This window comes from Lissotriton vulgaris, chromosome 11, assembly GCF_964263255.1.
Source record: "Lissotriton vulgaris chromosome 11, aLisVul1.2, whole genome shotgun sequence".
Taxonomy (NCBI): Eukaryota; Metazoa; Chordata; class Amphibia; order Caudata; family Salamandridae; genus Lissotriton; species Lissotriton vulgaris.
This window is the reverse complement of record NC_141699.1, coordinates 932,525,432-932,541,176: the sequence shown is the minus strand read 5'-3', so window position 1 is coordinate 932,541,176 and position 15,745 is coordinate 932,525,432.

Below are 15,745 nucleotides of genomic sequence, written 5' to 3'. Positions count from 1 at the left end.
CGATATCATACGCAGATGACACCCAATTACTTTTTCCATTCAACAAGCTCACCTCAGAAGTACGGCGGCCTTCTCCAATGGAATGAAAGCAATATCATACTGGATTCCTCCAGTGCAATGTGGGGAAAACAGAATGCATGTTCTTTGGAGAGGCACCCCTCTTGTGGACACCAGACTGGTGGCCAACAGATCTAGGACCCCATCCTGTACCCAAGACTTTAGTAAAAAATGTGAGGATCCGGCTAGATCAGGCACTCACAATGAAGGAGAAAGCTGCTCAAACTGCGGGGTCTTTCTTCCATGTAATGGGCCTATTACGCTGAATCTTCTCTTTGCTCCCTGATTTCTCCCGGAAAACCCTGGTCCAAGCACTCATATTAAGTCGCCTGGACTACTGTAACGGCCTGTTAGTCTCTGCCAATGAAGCCTCATTGGCCAGATTACAGGTAGTTTAGAACTCTGCAGCTCGAATGGTCCTTAACGTTCCCCCAAGAACTCCCTCCCTCCCTCCCTCCCTCTTTTGATGACACTATACTGGCTCCCCATCCGCCAAAGGGTCAAGTTCAAAATCTGCTGCCCCATCCATAAAGTACTGTATTGCTCAGGCCCCTCTTATCTATCTGAGAATTTCAAGCCTTATGCCCCCCTGAGATCTCTCCGCTCGAGCACCAAACATATGCTGGAGGTACCACAAGTAAGAAGAGCAAGATTGGGAGGAAAGGCTCTCTCCCATCTTGGTCCTCACTACTGGAATGAGCTGCACCAACCTCTGAGACAGTGCTCAGATCATCTACATTTCAGGAAGCTGCTAAAAACTACTCTTTTCCGTATCAATTAGCTTTCAGGGACCACACCGCCCTCATGTGCCACTTAAGTGCAGAGATACCCCTTTGTGGGTCGATTCTAGCGCTATATAAGCATATAAATAAGTAAATAAATAAATAAGGTTCAATGGGGCTAGCGCAGGATGAAAAATGATCAGGCTAAGCCCAAGAGTACCTCACAAGGGGGACCAGGACCAGTAAAGGAAGTACCAGGAAGAACACAAGAAGTAGTGCAATGAGAATCAGGATGACCCAAACCAGGAACTATTAGTGTCAGCCCTGGGAGAACCAGGATAACATGGTTAGGTGAAAAAGGAACCACCAAGATCAAGGTGAGGATCAGTGTTATAATGATCAGGAGGCCCAGGAAGGGCTAATACAAGGATGATTCAGAAGCAGGGTCAGGAAAACTAGGGTCAGGAAGGATGACAACCAGGATCCCCAGATTCAGGAAACCAGTTCCAGGGTGACCAGAACTAGTTATATCGGGAGCGGGATCAGGAGTACCAAAACACCCAGAAAAGGATGACTTGGACCAGGACTAGAAGTCCCAATGCCTAAAGGCCCAGAAGGACCTGTATGTGAAGGAAGAAGATGAGGAGTAGGAGGACATGTGTGAGTCAAGGCCACATATATTTTGGATATTTCTTTTGCAATTGGTTCTTATTTATGCTCCTCATGCTGCTAACCCCTAGAACTTCCACTGTTTCAGCCCATGTATACAACTGGTAAGTATTTGCTGAACAATCAGGGCATTCAAAGTGAATAAACAGCTGAGTCTGTTACACTATGACCTCTGAGTGTTGGAGTCGCAGTCTGATGCTGGCAAAGCAATCAGATTGTGGATATGAGGACACAGGGACTGAAACTTAGCAGAGGAGCTTAAAGGTGGATTGTTAAAAATGAGTATGGTCTGTGAAGTATGGCAGAAAGGGTTTGAGAAACTCTGATTGCTGAAACTCAGGAAAAATGGTTAACGGCTAACAAAGGGGTCAAGAATTTGACAAGCAGCAAAAGGGAAGCATATGTGAGTATGTGAGATGGGTATCTAGCAATGGGCACATTTCCTACAAAGTCATTCATCACAAGGCAGCAAGACAACTTGCTACATTGAGTTGTGTGGCAGGGAGAGAACAGAATTGCAAAATATTTACTAAGATATGACACATTTCTGCTTTTTCCCCATGCTGGCACCCTTGTGCTATGGTGCAGGGTGTCTGCATTATGAGTAGGATTGTTTTTATGCAGGAAGGGGCACCTCCCTTACAAAAGCAACCCTTTAAGGTATTTTCTTCTTTCTATGTGCACTGCAGAATGCAGCACACATAGAAAGAGCAAGTAACAAAGAGCAATACAGATATTTCTCCTCGTTACTCCTCACTTGGCTAGGTGTACCATTTGACACAATTCCAGGTTTACACAACTTAGTAAATTTAGGCATCAAAATCCATGGGTGGATGAATGGGAATGCTGAGGCTCCACCCATGGAATGCATTCTGAACACAGTGAATTAAACTGCCTTGCATAGGTCTGGATTTATTTAGCCATGTAGAGCTACGGAAAGTGGGGTTGCATGACTTAGTAAATCCCATTAAATGGCTCAATTTGCTTCGTGTCACCTTACGTGATGCAAGAGCAAGTCCAATTCTGCCACCCTTAATTATGTAGTAGTAAGACTCCTTGTTCGATGAAAGTCTTAGTGCATGGACCATTGGGATTCATTTTGCATTATGTGATAGATAGTATATAAAGCTTCTCTACACAGTTTCCCTGTGGAATAGGGTGGAAACCCAGAACTGATGTGAGGGAGAATGGATCACAGGCTAAACAAAAAATGTCTGTGAGGTCCTTTTTTATCAAAGTGCTGTTGATTAGTTCTTCTTGAGTGACAATATATGGTATATAGTTGAATTTGGTGGTAGGTCATAGTTTTCTCTTGGTAAAGGTATCGAAGTTTCTAAGTAGAGCTGACCTATCGAAGGAAGTGCTTTATACCATCTAACTTAATCAGTGTAAATCCTGGTCGTAAGGGAAAGGAAACAAATGAAGATCCTGTCACTCTGGGAGAAAACTCCCAGCATGTAACGTGTTTGTTTATTGCTTTTCAAAAACAAACTCCTGCTTTGGAAGTTTGATTTGAAAAACATATTTTTTAATGGTTTTATAACTGTTTGCTAGCCATCTGTTTTGTCGGACTGTACTGTCTTTCAAAGGGTCCGTGCATACACAGGAACCGCCATGACAGCAGTTCCTGTCAATTTAGAGAGGTATTTGCAGTCTACAGAGCCAGCAGAAAACTCTAAATTTGGTGGGCTGAGGTCCCTCAGGATGTCGGAGCCACTATCCTTCCTCATACTGATGCAGTTAAAACAGTTAACTCGGTCCTCGGAACTATAAATCAGGCCCATCGTTTTTCTTACTTCTGTCATGAGATTGAAATGAAACCTCTAAATTTAAATGTGTTGGTCACTTCACAGGGGGCCCTATGCAACTGTTTCTAGTTTGAAACAATCACCCTAAATATTAGATGTCTCTTGTTACTGGGATACAACATTTACATTTCAGGTGTTTGCTTTTACAAATCATTGTTTTAAAGTATTTTAGTCTGATTTGTTTAGTTGAACTGAACTATAACAACAAGGGGGACAGATAGAGGACAATGTTTACCGGGTTCCAATGTACGTATCCTATAACTGGAAATCAAAAGGGTGTACAGACTTCCCCACGGAGGGTTGGGTAAATAGAGGGAATGACTCTCTCTCTGGAATGTGTTATGTGATAGGGAATAAGGTAATCCCTTAACGGAATCAAGGATGCCTCACACAATTCAAAGGTTGGACGACTGTTGCCATCCCACCCGATGATTGTATTGTGTCATCATTGGCCTCCTGCTCCAACGGCAGGCTGGCGGTGCAATGCCTGTCGGGTAGCACTGAGTGCTACTCTTTTGTGGAGTTCTTTTATTCCTCAGCCAATAGATGCATGTGTGTGAGGGGCCAAAAAGGAGTGCAATAGTGAGCGTGAGTGAAAAGTTAAAAGAGGTCAGTAGAGTCCATTAAGAACCTTTAATGATATGGCTCACTGCCTCGTTTAAAAGTGGTGAAGGGAGGGGTACCGAGGCACAAAGAGTAAGGTGATTTGGCCTCGTTCGACCCTCGCCTATGGTGCGGTCAACATGTTTCATGCCACTCGTTCAATTCTTCAGGACCTAAATGCTCATCAACTTGCAGGGATTTTCAACCGTTAGCAAAAATTAGATATACAACCTGCAGGGTATCGCAGGATGGAATCCTACGTGATTTCCCGCCCTAGGTGTGGGGAGAGAAGGAGAGAAAGACACAATCAATGTTGTGCCTGGCAACTGGAGAATTATACAAGTAGAGTCATCATGCACAAAAGGTATGGTACAATGAACCCTACCAAAACGAAGTGACGGTGCAAGAGAGAGAGAAAACTTACAAATGAAAGCAATTGGGGAAAGGATTTACATTCTAAGTGCCAAATGTCATCAGTGGTAAGGGTGCATAAATTCGATGTACATAAGGCTATACACTCCATGCTTAGTCACTCATATGTGTTTTACAGCCAAGGGGTAGTGTATTCGTTAAATTGGGAGTTGGAGATTAAAATCAGAACCAAAGCACTTCAATCGGTGAAGAACAACCGGGAACACCAGGATCAAATATTCCCGAGAAGTCCTTACCCTTAGTCCCTGGTAGACGGACCCCACTGACTGTCCTTGTGGGGCCTGAGCTGTAAGGTAGTTACCTGAATAGAGAAAATAATCTGGTTATGATTGTGGTTGACGGAGCAAGACGGTTTTAGGTTGGTCCCTGGTGGTTAAGCCAAGGGGATCGCCAATTGATGGCACACAGAACCATTGTGTCCGTAAACCACATCTTACCTTGCATGCTCGAGGCACTAGGCTTGTAAGCACCTACCACTACCACAGCGGCGAGATCGCAGGACAGCCGGTAAATCGGTGTGTGGCTGAGCTGCTTAAGAAGCAGAATGCCGCGGGCGCGTGAGTGGGCGTGTGTGCAAAGCGTTGCTAGGTAACGCGGACAAGTGTGGTGTGGAAAGAGAGGGCAGCCACAGTCCGAAAACAGCGTTCGCAGCAAGGCACCATCTTGGAATGGAGTAACCCCAATTGGGAGAATGCTTGGGGTGCCTTTAATGGGTATAGAAGGATGGTACTTAGTCTTGGGTAGGAACAATCCAAGACTGGATTATCTAGCTAGCTTATTCCAAGGCACCGAATCATTTAGACCATGTTCATCTGTCTGGAGACGATGCACCCATCGCTGTTCCATTTCGAATAATGCCTGTTGGTTAATGGAAGGGTGGCATTCAAGGATAGTCCATTGTATGTTTTCTGCCAGGTGGTTGTGTTGTCTACAGTGTTCATACAGCCTGGTGTGTGTCTTTTTACAGCGGATGTTGCTGTTATGTTCCATGATGCATAGTTTCGCGGTGCGCATCGTCATGCCGATGTAGATCATTTTGCATGGGCATGTCAGCATGTAGATGCATCTTGCGCTGTTGCAGTTTGTGTGCTTGTTGAGGTGCCAGGTGAAACCCTTTGGAAGTTCTATGGTTTTACCTTGGATGGTCTGAGGGCAAACAACACAGGAACCACAACGATAATGTCCCGTAACCGGTGGCAGGTCCCAAAGTGTATTAACTGGGCGGGTGCTTGTTTTCTTGGGGCGAGTATGAATCAGGGTATCCTTGAGGTTAGATGTCCTCTTAAATGCAAAGCGCGGCCGAGGTATTTCCAGGCCCGCCGTATTGAGGATTCCCCAATGCGAGTTCACAGTCTTTTTTATGAAGTTGGAGTTTCTTGTGTAAGAGGTTACACATGTGATTGTGTCGTCTTGCTCCTTAGTATGGACTTCCAGCAGTGAGTCTCTGTTGTTATTGAGAGCCCTTTTAGAAGATGACTAGAGAAGTCGAGTAGGGTACCCCCTGTCCTGAAGTTTGTGTTGGAGATTATTAGCTTCTTGTTTGTAGTCTGTTATTGATGTACAGTTTCTGCGAAGCCGCAGGAATTGCCCAAAAGGCAGGTTATCCTTTAGGGCTCTGGTATGGTGGCTGTTGTACAAAAGCAGACTGTTCCTGTCTGTCCCTTTCTTAAACAGCGTTGTTGTGATTGCTGTGGGTTCCAGCTTGATTGTCAAATCTAGAAAGGGTACAGACTTCTCAGAGATCGTGCCTGTAAATTTCAAAAAGGGGTCTTGCAGGTTAATCCACGCACAAAAGGCTTCGCAGCTGGTCCGATCACCTTTCCAGAAGACTAGAATATCGTCGATATATCGACGCCAGAGTGTGAGATGTTCTCGGAACGGGTTCTGTTCGGGTGGGTAGATGTGTTTTTTTTCGAAGGTTGCCATATAGATGCAGGCTCGGTGCAAACGTTGAACCCATCGAGGTGCCGTGGATCTGGTGGTAGAGTTGCGACTCATACCTGAAAAAGTTTTCAGTGAGGGCTATATGGGCTAGTTCCATGATGAAGGCTATCGGGGTAGGGGAGGACCACTCTTCCTTCCGCAGGACGGAGTCCACAGCCTCCAGGGTGGCTTGTTGCGGGATGTTGGTGTACAACGCTTCTACGTCTAGAGTTAGAAGGAGATCAACATCTTCTCTGCCGTCCACTTCATTAATCAGACAGAGGACGTCTCTGGTGTCTTGTAGGTATGAAGGGATCTGCTTCAGAAGGAAGGCATCGCAGAATTGGGATAGTGGCTCCAAAAGTGACCCAATTCCGGAGACAATGGGTCTCCCTGGGACTGGGGTAGTCCCTTTGTGAATCTTGGGGAGGGTGTAGAAGTAAGGCGTGACAGGTTCCGTGGTGGTCAGGAAATCAGCCTCTTTCTTACTGATCCATTCGTTGGTCTCGGCTTCAATTATGAGGCTCATGATGGTCGTCGTAAGCCGTTTTGTAGGGTCCTCGGTGAGCGGTCTATAGTGGGTAGTGTTCGACAATTGTCGTCTACATTCGTGGTCGTAGTCCTCATAGTCTTGTATGACTGTTGCTCCCCCCTTGTCTGCCTGTTTGATGACGATTGATTCATCCTTTCCCATGTTAATGGATGCTTGTCTTTCTGCAGAGGTCAAGTTGTGGAACTGTTTGACACATGGTTTATTCTGCAGGCTCGTTAAAACCGCTCGTTCGAAAGTCAGGACTTCCGGGGGGACCATCCCGTCAGTGGGGGTAAAAGTTGACGGTTTCCTCAATCCACTGTCTTGGCTGGTGGGCTCAGGTTTGTTATCAAAGAAAGCACGGATCCGCTCTTTCCTGAATAGTTGTTTTACCTCAATCATTTCTTGGAAGCTGTCTGGGGTTGGTGTTGGAACGAAACCGAGGCCTTTTTCCAAAACGCTCTTCTCCGTTGGTGAGAGGACTTTTTGTGAGAGATTAACAATCAGGCTTTTCTCCCCCTGGAGGTTGTGCTCCTGGTTTCCATTGCTGTTGGCGGTGTCGGCTGGTCTTGCCACTGAACTCCTTTTTGCCCGCTTCGCTTTCGCCCTCTTCCTCTGCCCCAACCTCTGCCTTGAAAAGGTGGCGGATTAAGAGGGTAGAACTGTAGAGGACCTTGTGGGAAGAATGGGTATTGCCAAGGTGGTGTCATATGGGGCGGGCCATGAAAGGCTGGGCCCTGTTGGTAACCGTGTTGCCAGTTGGTACGTGGTGGGGCTCGAGGGTTTCTTGCAGGATAGCCACCACTGGAATCGCTGCTTGTTGAAAATCAATCGGTCTGCAAAATTCCATGGAGACTTGTCAAATGGTGACAACGTTATTAGTGAGAACAAAGTGAGGATTTTCTACCTCTGAGAAACCTTGTGGTGTGTGTGTGTGTGTGTGTGTGTGTGTGCGGGTTTGTGTTACTATCCTTGTGGGGACTTGGGTGTGATAACACACTCACGCTGTGGGGACTTGATTGCACTGTGGGGACCTGAACCCAGGTCCCCACAAGGTAATGTCCTTTAAATGATAAAAAATGACTTCAGGAACATCTGTGTCAATTTTTACAACTTTTAAAAAAATTGTCTTGTGGGGACCTGTGTTTCAGAAAGTGTGTTTATATTTTTGATCCCTCTGCCCCCATAGACAGGAGGCGGTACTGCAGTCTTAAACACACTTTGCATTTAAACACACTTTGTTCACCAGGAACACAAGTTAGCAGCAGAAAGGACAGATATTTAAAAGGAAAAGCTGCAAAACCCGGGGTTAAAACATATTTTTCATGCAAAGTAACATTTTCCCCATTTAATAAAGTAAAACTTTATTTACATGAAAATTTTGAATTCAGACTATTTGAGTCTAAAAATTGTTAAACATTATTACAAGCAATTTGGATACGATTTGAATCCCAGATTACATCACTATTGTGGTATGATTCTTATCTGCAATTAAAGAATGATGGTGCATTAAAACATGATACAATATAAACTGATCTGAGCGTTTTTTACAAATTTGATTACATATTAATATGCACTTTGGAATACGTTCTTAAGATGATGGCTAGATGAGTGACTGCCTAGAGTTGCATTGTGCTAACAGCTATGCTCTCTCAGATGCTGAACTGCAGTAATGTCATGCCCACAGGAATGGGAAGTTTAATTTTAACAGAAAAAGCATGTTCTTAGAACATTAGTGACATTCTTAAAAAATATATTCAAAAATTGCCATAAGTTGAAATTACATTTAATTGAATTGCTTAATTTTTAAAATGTTCCTAATGCTTTTACAAATTAAATCAGCTTCATTCCCATAGATGGGTGAAGAACAGTCATATAACAAGCATTGGCAAAGCCAACAGGTGTTACCTACGAGACAGCTACTGGCTTTGACAGAGTTTTTTTGCCCTGTTGTACAGCAGCATGCCTGCTCTGCCTCATGGTTGACATTAAAATAAAAAAAATTTAAAGCACTATGATGCGGCCAAAACAGACCACATCATGACATTTATTTTTATTGCTGGCAGTGTGAGGGGTCAACACTATCAACAAAGTGGGTAGGGAAAAGAAAACTCACTGACGCTGCCACTATTGATCAAAGTACATAAAGAAGTTGTCAGAGCCTCGTTAGCCTTATTCAATTATAAAATGCAGACTCTATATATATATATATATATAATCAACCGTAGTGAAGTAGGTGCAGAGGCACAGAGTCCTGGTTCATCCTAAATAGTGGGTATGTTTTAAAAGCCAAAAAAGGGGAGGTGGATAGGAGACCAAAAACCTAGCTTGCATTTGGGCTCACAGTGCCCCTACTACTGCATTGATACCCACGCTTATTACTGTTTGGACTTAGTGCTTCAACTAAAGTGCAAAGTTCTGTTGTAAAATGGGCACCTTCATGTTGATGTCCACTTCAATTTGCCCTTCCTGCGTATTTAAATATAGTTTGCCTTCCAAGATCATACTACTTTAACTACAACATACTGCAGTATCATAGGCTGTGCTCAACCACCTGCCTTATGAGTGAGAAAGTCTTCAAGTCGGAAGGGTGGAGAGGATGTGGCGTTATGCTAGAGCAGCAAACTTCAAACTAAATTCTTGACGTTAGCTTGACATCCTGTGATTCTGGTCAAATCACATAATTTCCCTGTGCCTAAAGAAATTGTACATGACTTAACTGGTGCTCATGTAAAGTGCTTCAAAGTGGAGTGACACAAGCACAGCACTAGGGGAATGAGGCATTTGCAGAAGTATGTGAGAAGTGGCTTCTGTTGCTTCACCATTTATTTATTTATAACGTTTTATATTGATCGATTTCTATTATTTAAGCAATTTGTAGAGCGCTCAAATACCCATGGGTGAATTTTATGCGACTTGTGATTGGAAGCCAGTGCAAGTTTCGCACCACCAAGGAGATGGATTTGTACTTGGGGGTACCTGTAATTAACCTCGCAGCGGCATTCTGTACCATTTGTAGTTTGTTAGTGATCTTTTTCTTGACATTCAGGAGCAGGCTGTTGCAATAGTCAATTTTGGACATAACAAGGGTGCTAATCAGGGATTTTCCTGCTCTTGGTGGAAGGAAGGGTAGCAGTTTCTCGATCATTCTAAGAGTGTTGAAGGAGGATGAGACGATGGCATTGACATGAGCTGAGAAAGTTACTTTATCATCAAACCTGATGCCCAGGTTTCTTCCTTTCGGTATTGGGGGGGGGGGGGGGGGGATAGAGGGCCCAGGGCAGTAGGCCACCAAGTGGGGGACCATGTTTGGTGTAGATTGCCAAAGATCATAACCTCAGTTTTGTCGGAGTTTAACTTTAGGCAGTTTTTGGCCATCCAGGTACTGATGGCGAGCATACCAAATTGAAAACGCCGCCAATTGCTCCTCCATCGTTGTTAATTGCGTGCACCAGCTATGTGTCATCAGTGTAAGATATTGACCCTATCCCATGGGCTTTGATGACCTTGGCCAGGTCCCACACATAGATATTAAACAATGTCGAACTCAAGGATGATCCTTGTGGCACACCTCATGGGAGGGGAACAGACTGGGAGTTATATTCGTCGAGACTCACTAGCTGAGTGCGGTTGGCCAAGAACGACTCCAGTAAATCTTTGGCTTTGAGTTTAATGCCCATATTTGAGACTCAGTCGATCAGGGTTACATGATCAACCGTGTCGAAAGCTGCTGACAAATCCAGCAGTATCAGAACTGCTGTTCCACCTTAGTCTCGGGTGGCTCTAATCTCGTCTACAGGTTTGATAAGGGCGGTTTCTGTGCCTTGGCCTTTCCTGAAGCCAAACTGTGTTTCATCCAGGAGATTGTTTTCTTCCATAAAGTGAGCTAGCTGTGTGTTCATTATTTTTTCAAAGGTTTCTGCTGGGAAGGGGATGCTCATGATGGGTCTGTAATTATTTGTGTCTGGTGGGTCGAAATGCTGTTTCTTTAGCAGAGGTTTGATGGTTGCCTTTTTTCAGGTTGCTGAGTAGATACAGGTGTTGAACATGGCATTACAGATGTCTGTGAGTTTAGGGGCTAGTTGATCGGCAAAACGTTTTGATACCGAGGCTGGGCAAGGATCTGGAGGGGAACCTGATTTGATGGTGAGAATGAGGTCATAGATTTGTGTGGATGAAACTTGTTTGAATTGCGAAAAGGATGGAGTTGCTGCAGTTGTCAGTTGGGGTTGGCAAATAATTTTTGGGTTGCGAAACTTGCAGTCCAACAGTGCCTGAACAGCCTTGTAGCTATCCTGGAGAGCCTTGCTTGGCACGTCCTTCTTGGACTGTTTGCTGGAGCACAATTGTAATCGCCTTGTATGCGCATAGAGTGGTGTCTATGGTTTGCTCTTAGCTCAGAGCAAGGCACACTTTGTTCACTGAGTGACCTGGGTATGTCTGAGATGGAAGATCTCTTTAGAAATGGCAGAGTGGTATCTTGGACTGAGGCGGTGGCTGGAAGGGCGATGCCTTCTGTATTAACACAATTTCACTTTTTTAGAACTCGACACGCTCTCCGGGCAGTGCTTGGAGCAAGCACGTTGAACCCATGGAGATCCCGACGCTGTCCATACTGTTGCGCTTATAGTCTCCTAATAAATTAGTCTCTAGGCTATATGCCTTGGCTTTACAGACTAGGGTACCCCATACACAAAGTTTTGGCTGGCCTGGCAAGCAGATATTGGGATGCCACTCAAGGACAATATCTGGTATTACTGCTGTCAGGTTACTCAAAAGGTTTCTCTGAATGGCCAACATAGGCTAGAACATTTTAAGTTCTTAAATAGGGTTCATTACACACCAGAACGCCTACATAGATATGGTTTGTGTGATACTGATAGCTGTGAGAGCAGCGATATGCCGGTGCTGACTTTTTCCACCCAGCATGGCAGTGTCCACCTGTGGCGGAATTTTGAAACCATATTTTCAAGATGTTAAATGAGATTGTGGGTTTAATATTCGCGCCAGATCCACTGATGGCGTTGCTGGGATACACGAAGCCTCTGCACAAAAATGTTCGCAAATTGATTGCCATTGGTTTACTTCTGGCTAATCATAGACTAGCAATGAAATGGATGCGAGGGCCCCTACCTACAGTGGATGAGTGGGAAAAAGATATGGTGTATAGTAATACACATTTGGACATTTAAATGAACTGCTTCCGCCCTGTAACCGACCAATACGTTTTCGGAGTCTATTTGTACAATACCAGCTGTCACGCCAATATGCCAACAAAGAACAGCAAGGATGATGTATGTATGATCACAGTTGCTCACTGAGCATTCATATTGCTCTGGTCTGGTCGACAAAACCCTCTGCACCGTTGCGCTCTCTCTCTTGTCACAATTGCAATTGCTCTACTCATGTTCACAGTGAGAGAATTTGGAACATTTCAATTTAGCTAGTAATAATACCTCAGTGCAAAAACACCCAGAACAAATAACATTTGTATTGGGTGCTTAGTGTGTTTTTACAACAGATGTGCAAGTTAATATGCATATAATCAGTTTTTGCACTTCACCATTTATGTGCCATGTTACAATCTGCAAAAACAGGTGGTATTATCGAGCACAAAATGCAAGTGAGCCCAGTTTGCACTTGAATGGTAATTGGGGGAGGGCAAATACGAGGATGCATTCTTTTTGTACCAGTATTTTTAAATTAAGTTGAAAAAAATAATGCTGCATAGCTAATGTGTGTCTTTTGCCTAAAAAATGACAGTGAAAGAAGTAGCATAATAATAATTACTCTTTCCGGAGCGCAAATCTGCCTTGTCTAAGATCTGTAAAATAAGAGATTTTATTGCCCACCTTAATGGTGGTCAGTTTAAAAACCATAGGAGAATGGAAGGTTGAGTATGTTTTATTGGGATTCCAATACATGACCTACACACAGATTGGCAGACTTTTCAGGATCTAGCGTTTGCCTCACTGAGCAATTTTGACAAAGGGAATAGAGGTATTTTGTCAAAAGGAGCAGTTGATTCATTGTTCTACTAAAATGTCTAGCAATGCAAATGTAATGCAATCAAATAGGCTCACTTCAGAAATACTTAATACCATGGCCCTCGTTCTTATTTATATGGGAAAACCATATTGGTAATCGCCATACCATATGCTACAGTAATTTTAGGGACAGAGCTGTACTAGTTCAGTTAGATTTTCAGTTTATACAATATAAAGAATTAGATGCAGGATAAATGTCAAATTAATTCAATTGTTCTTGTTAGCAGTTCAGTGGGTTTCCATAAACCTATAGGGCTGCAAAAGGGCCCAGTACACACTATTTCAACAGGTAAAAATTGGATCACTTTTTTAATGATTTGTAGTTTTCTAATGAAATGTGATATAATTATGCTACCTCCCTTCCTCGGGGTACTCCCACTTTATAATGGCAGGATTTGTTGCGTGTGAAAAGTTAAAATATAAAGACTAATGGAATGACTTCATGAGGGGCTGTTAAACATTCTGTTAATCCATTTTACAAATGTTTTGTAAATAAAACGGAATTATTTTTATCTTTTGCTGTTGAGATGTTCTAATCCCTTAAGGGAAATATACTGCAGAAAGAAATATGTTTAATTTCGTTTACACATCCCAGGTATGTTCCTGTAGGGTTGCGACGTTTAAGATGCTAGGATTCATTGAAACTGAATTCTATGTCAGGACAGGAGGCTCTGATTATGCTTTCTCATTTCTTTAATGAAATGCTCAGCAGCCAATAAAAACAACCAAAAAACTACATTTCCCATGAACACCAGGGAGTAACCATAGATGGTAGTGTATAAAAGGTCCCAACATTAGTCTGTCTTCCTCTTTCTTTGCTGCTCCGCAGCCAGTTAAGTGCATATTTTCTTCTCTTGAGCATATTGTTACTCTGTTGACTTATTGCTTTGCTTACCTGTTGTGCTTTGCGCATTTGAGGTTCACGTGTTTGGGGCTTTGTCTCCGTATTACTTACGTGTTTTTTCTTCAGCTGCTTGTCGGCTTTTCTCTTCCGTTGGAGCGTGTGGTCACCTCCGTTGTTCCGTGCGCTGTCTCGCGCTCGTGTCCTCTTGTGGAGTGGGAGCAGGGGTTTCCGTTTCCTTGGGGGAGCGCGAGCGCTCTCGAGACGGTGTTTGGTGACAGGTGACAGTCGCGCGTGCGCGCTGTCCTATTTCCGGTTTCAGGGTTTCTCCTCAGAACTGGTTGAGTGACGACGTCTTTGGCGTACTGCCCACGACCTGTCTACAAACTTTAACCCCGTCAGACGCCGTGGTTTCCTGAGGACTGTGGTTGCAACATTGTGGCATAGGCTTTGCCTAGAGTGTGGTGTTGTGCAGGCTTTGGCTCCCTCCACGCTTGAATTGTTTTCTTGAAGTCCGGACCCGGTTCCTGCTTCTTTCAAAGCCTGCTTTGGGGTTGCGCACTCCCCCTTGACTGGTGTTTTGACACTCTGAACTTTAGTCGTCTTGTGGGCATTACTTTTCTACTTGGTAGAATGGCTGAATATTATGACGCTGACGACGACTACTACTATGATGGCGAGGAGGAGGACTCCTTGGAGCAGAATTTGGTGGAGCAGTTGGACAAGGGGGTCCAACAGTCTGTTAACAAGGCACTGGTGCGTGCAATTAACCCCCTGAAGCGTCATCTAAATCTGTACGCCCAACAGCAGGGTTGGCTGCCTGCTACGAAGAAGTCGGCTAAGTCGCCGATGAATCCTCATAAGGCGGACTTTCAGCGCCTTGCGAAGAGTTTGGCGGCCACTCCTTCCGCTTCTTCAGCTCCTCATGAGTCGGAGTCGGATAATGCCCACTCTTCCGCTTCTTCTGACCACGCTTCACCACCCCCTCGGAAGAGGGTCTGTAAGGAACACTTTGTGGACGCACCTGAGCGTCCTTCAGTCCTGAATTTCGAGCCGGCGGACATCGTCCACCCGAACTCTTCATCGTGGACGCCTTCACCTGCGGTGGCGGCTTATATTGAATCCCACATTCGTCAGCCTTTTGAGGCCTCAGTTCGGGCACGTCTGCGCTCCGAGTGCCCGAGACCGGACTTGGCAGACCATCTAGCCGACACCCCAGAGGTTGACCCCATGATGGTCACGTACTTAAAGAAGTACGCGAAAGACCCGAAGAAAGGTTTGGACAGATCTTGGAAGTCCTGTCAGGACAAAATGCTCGATTTGTTGGCTCCCCTCACCAAACTCTTGGACCTTGGTTATAAGGCTGACGAGGCTTCGGCTCTGGTGAATCCCAAGGAATTAATTGAATGGGCCCAGCGGGCGATTTGCTATCTAGGCAATGCAAATTGCGCGATGTCAACTGAACGTCGCAGGTCCATACTCTTAAAGTTGGATCCGAAACTTTCGGAATTGGCGACGTCTGAATCAGGCCCTGAGGCGCAAGGATTGTTGTTCGGCCAGCCGTTCCTGAAGGAACTCACTCGTTTTGTTTCAACATTTAGTGGCATTGACAAGGCGCAGGCCTCTTTGAGACGGGCCATGCGCCCGGTTTTTGCAAAGGCCGGACGTGGAAGGGGACGCTCGTTCGGCCGAGGCTCTGCGAACCAGTCCCAGAGAGGAAATTCCTCTCAGCAGCGAGGATCCTATGACTCCGGCTACTCCACCCGAGCCAACTTTTATCCTTCCAGAAAGGGGAAAGGCCAGTATGGGAAGGGCTGATCTGGTGGTCAACAGGGACAGTACCATGATGCCTCCTCTACAGGTGAGCCTAATAAATGCATGCGATGTGATGTTGGGGGGTCGCATTCAATTTTTCCTGCACAATTGGCGCATGATCTCAAGCGATGCATGGGTTCTGCAAACTGTTCAAGGGTTCAGAATAGAGTTTTATCATCCAGTGCATCAAACTCGTCCTCCCCCTTGTTTGCATTTTCCTCTGAAGGACCAAGAGTGTCTCTCCGAGGAAATAGCCACCCTCCTCAAGAAAGGGGCGATTGTTCCCACGACCCGCC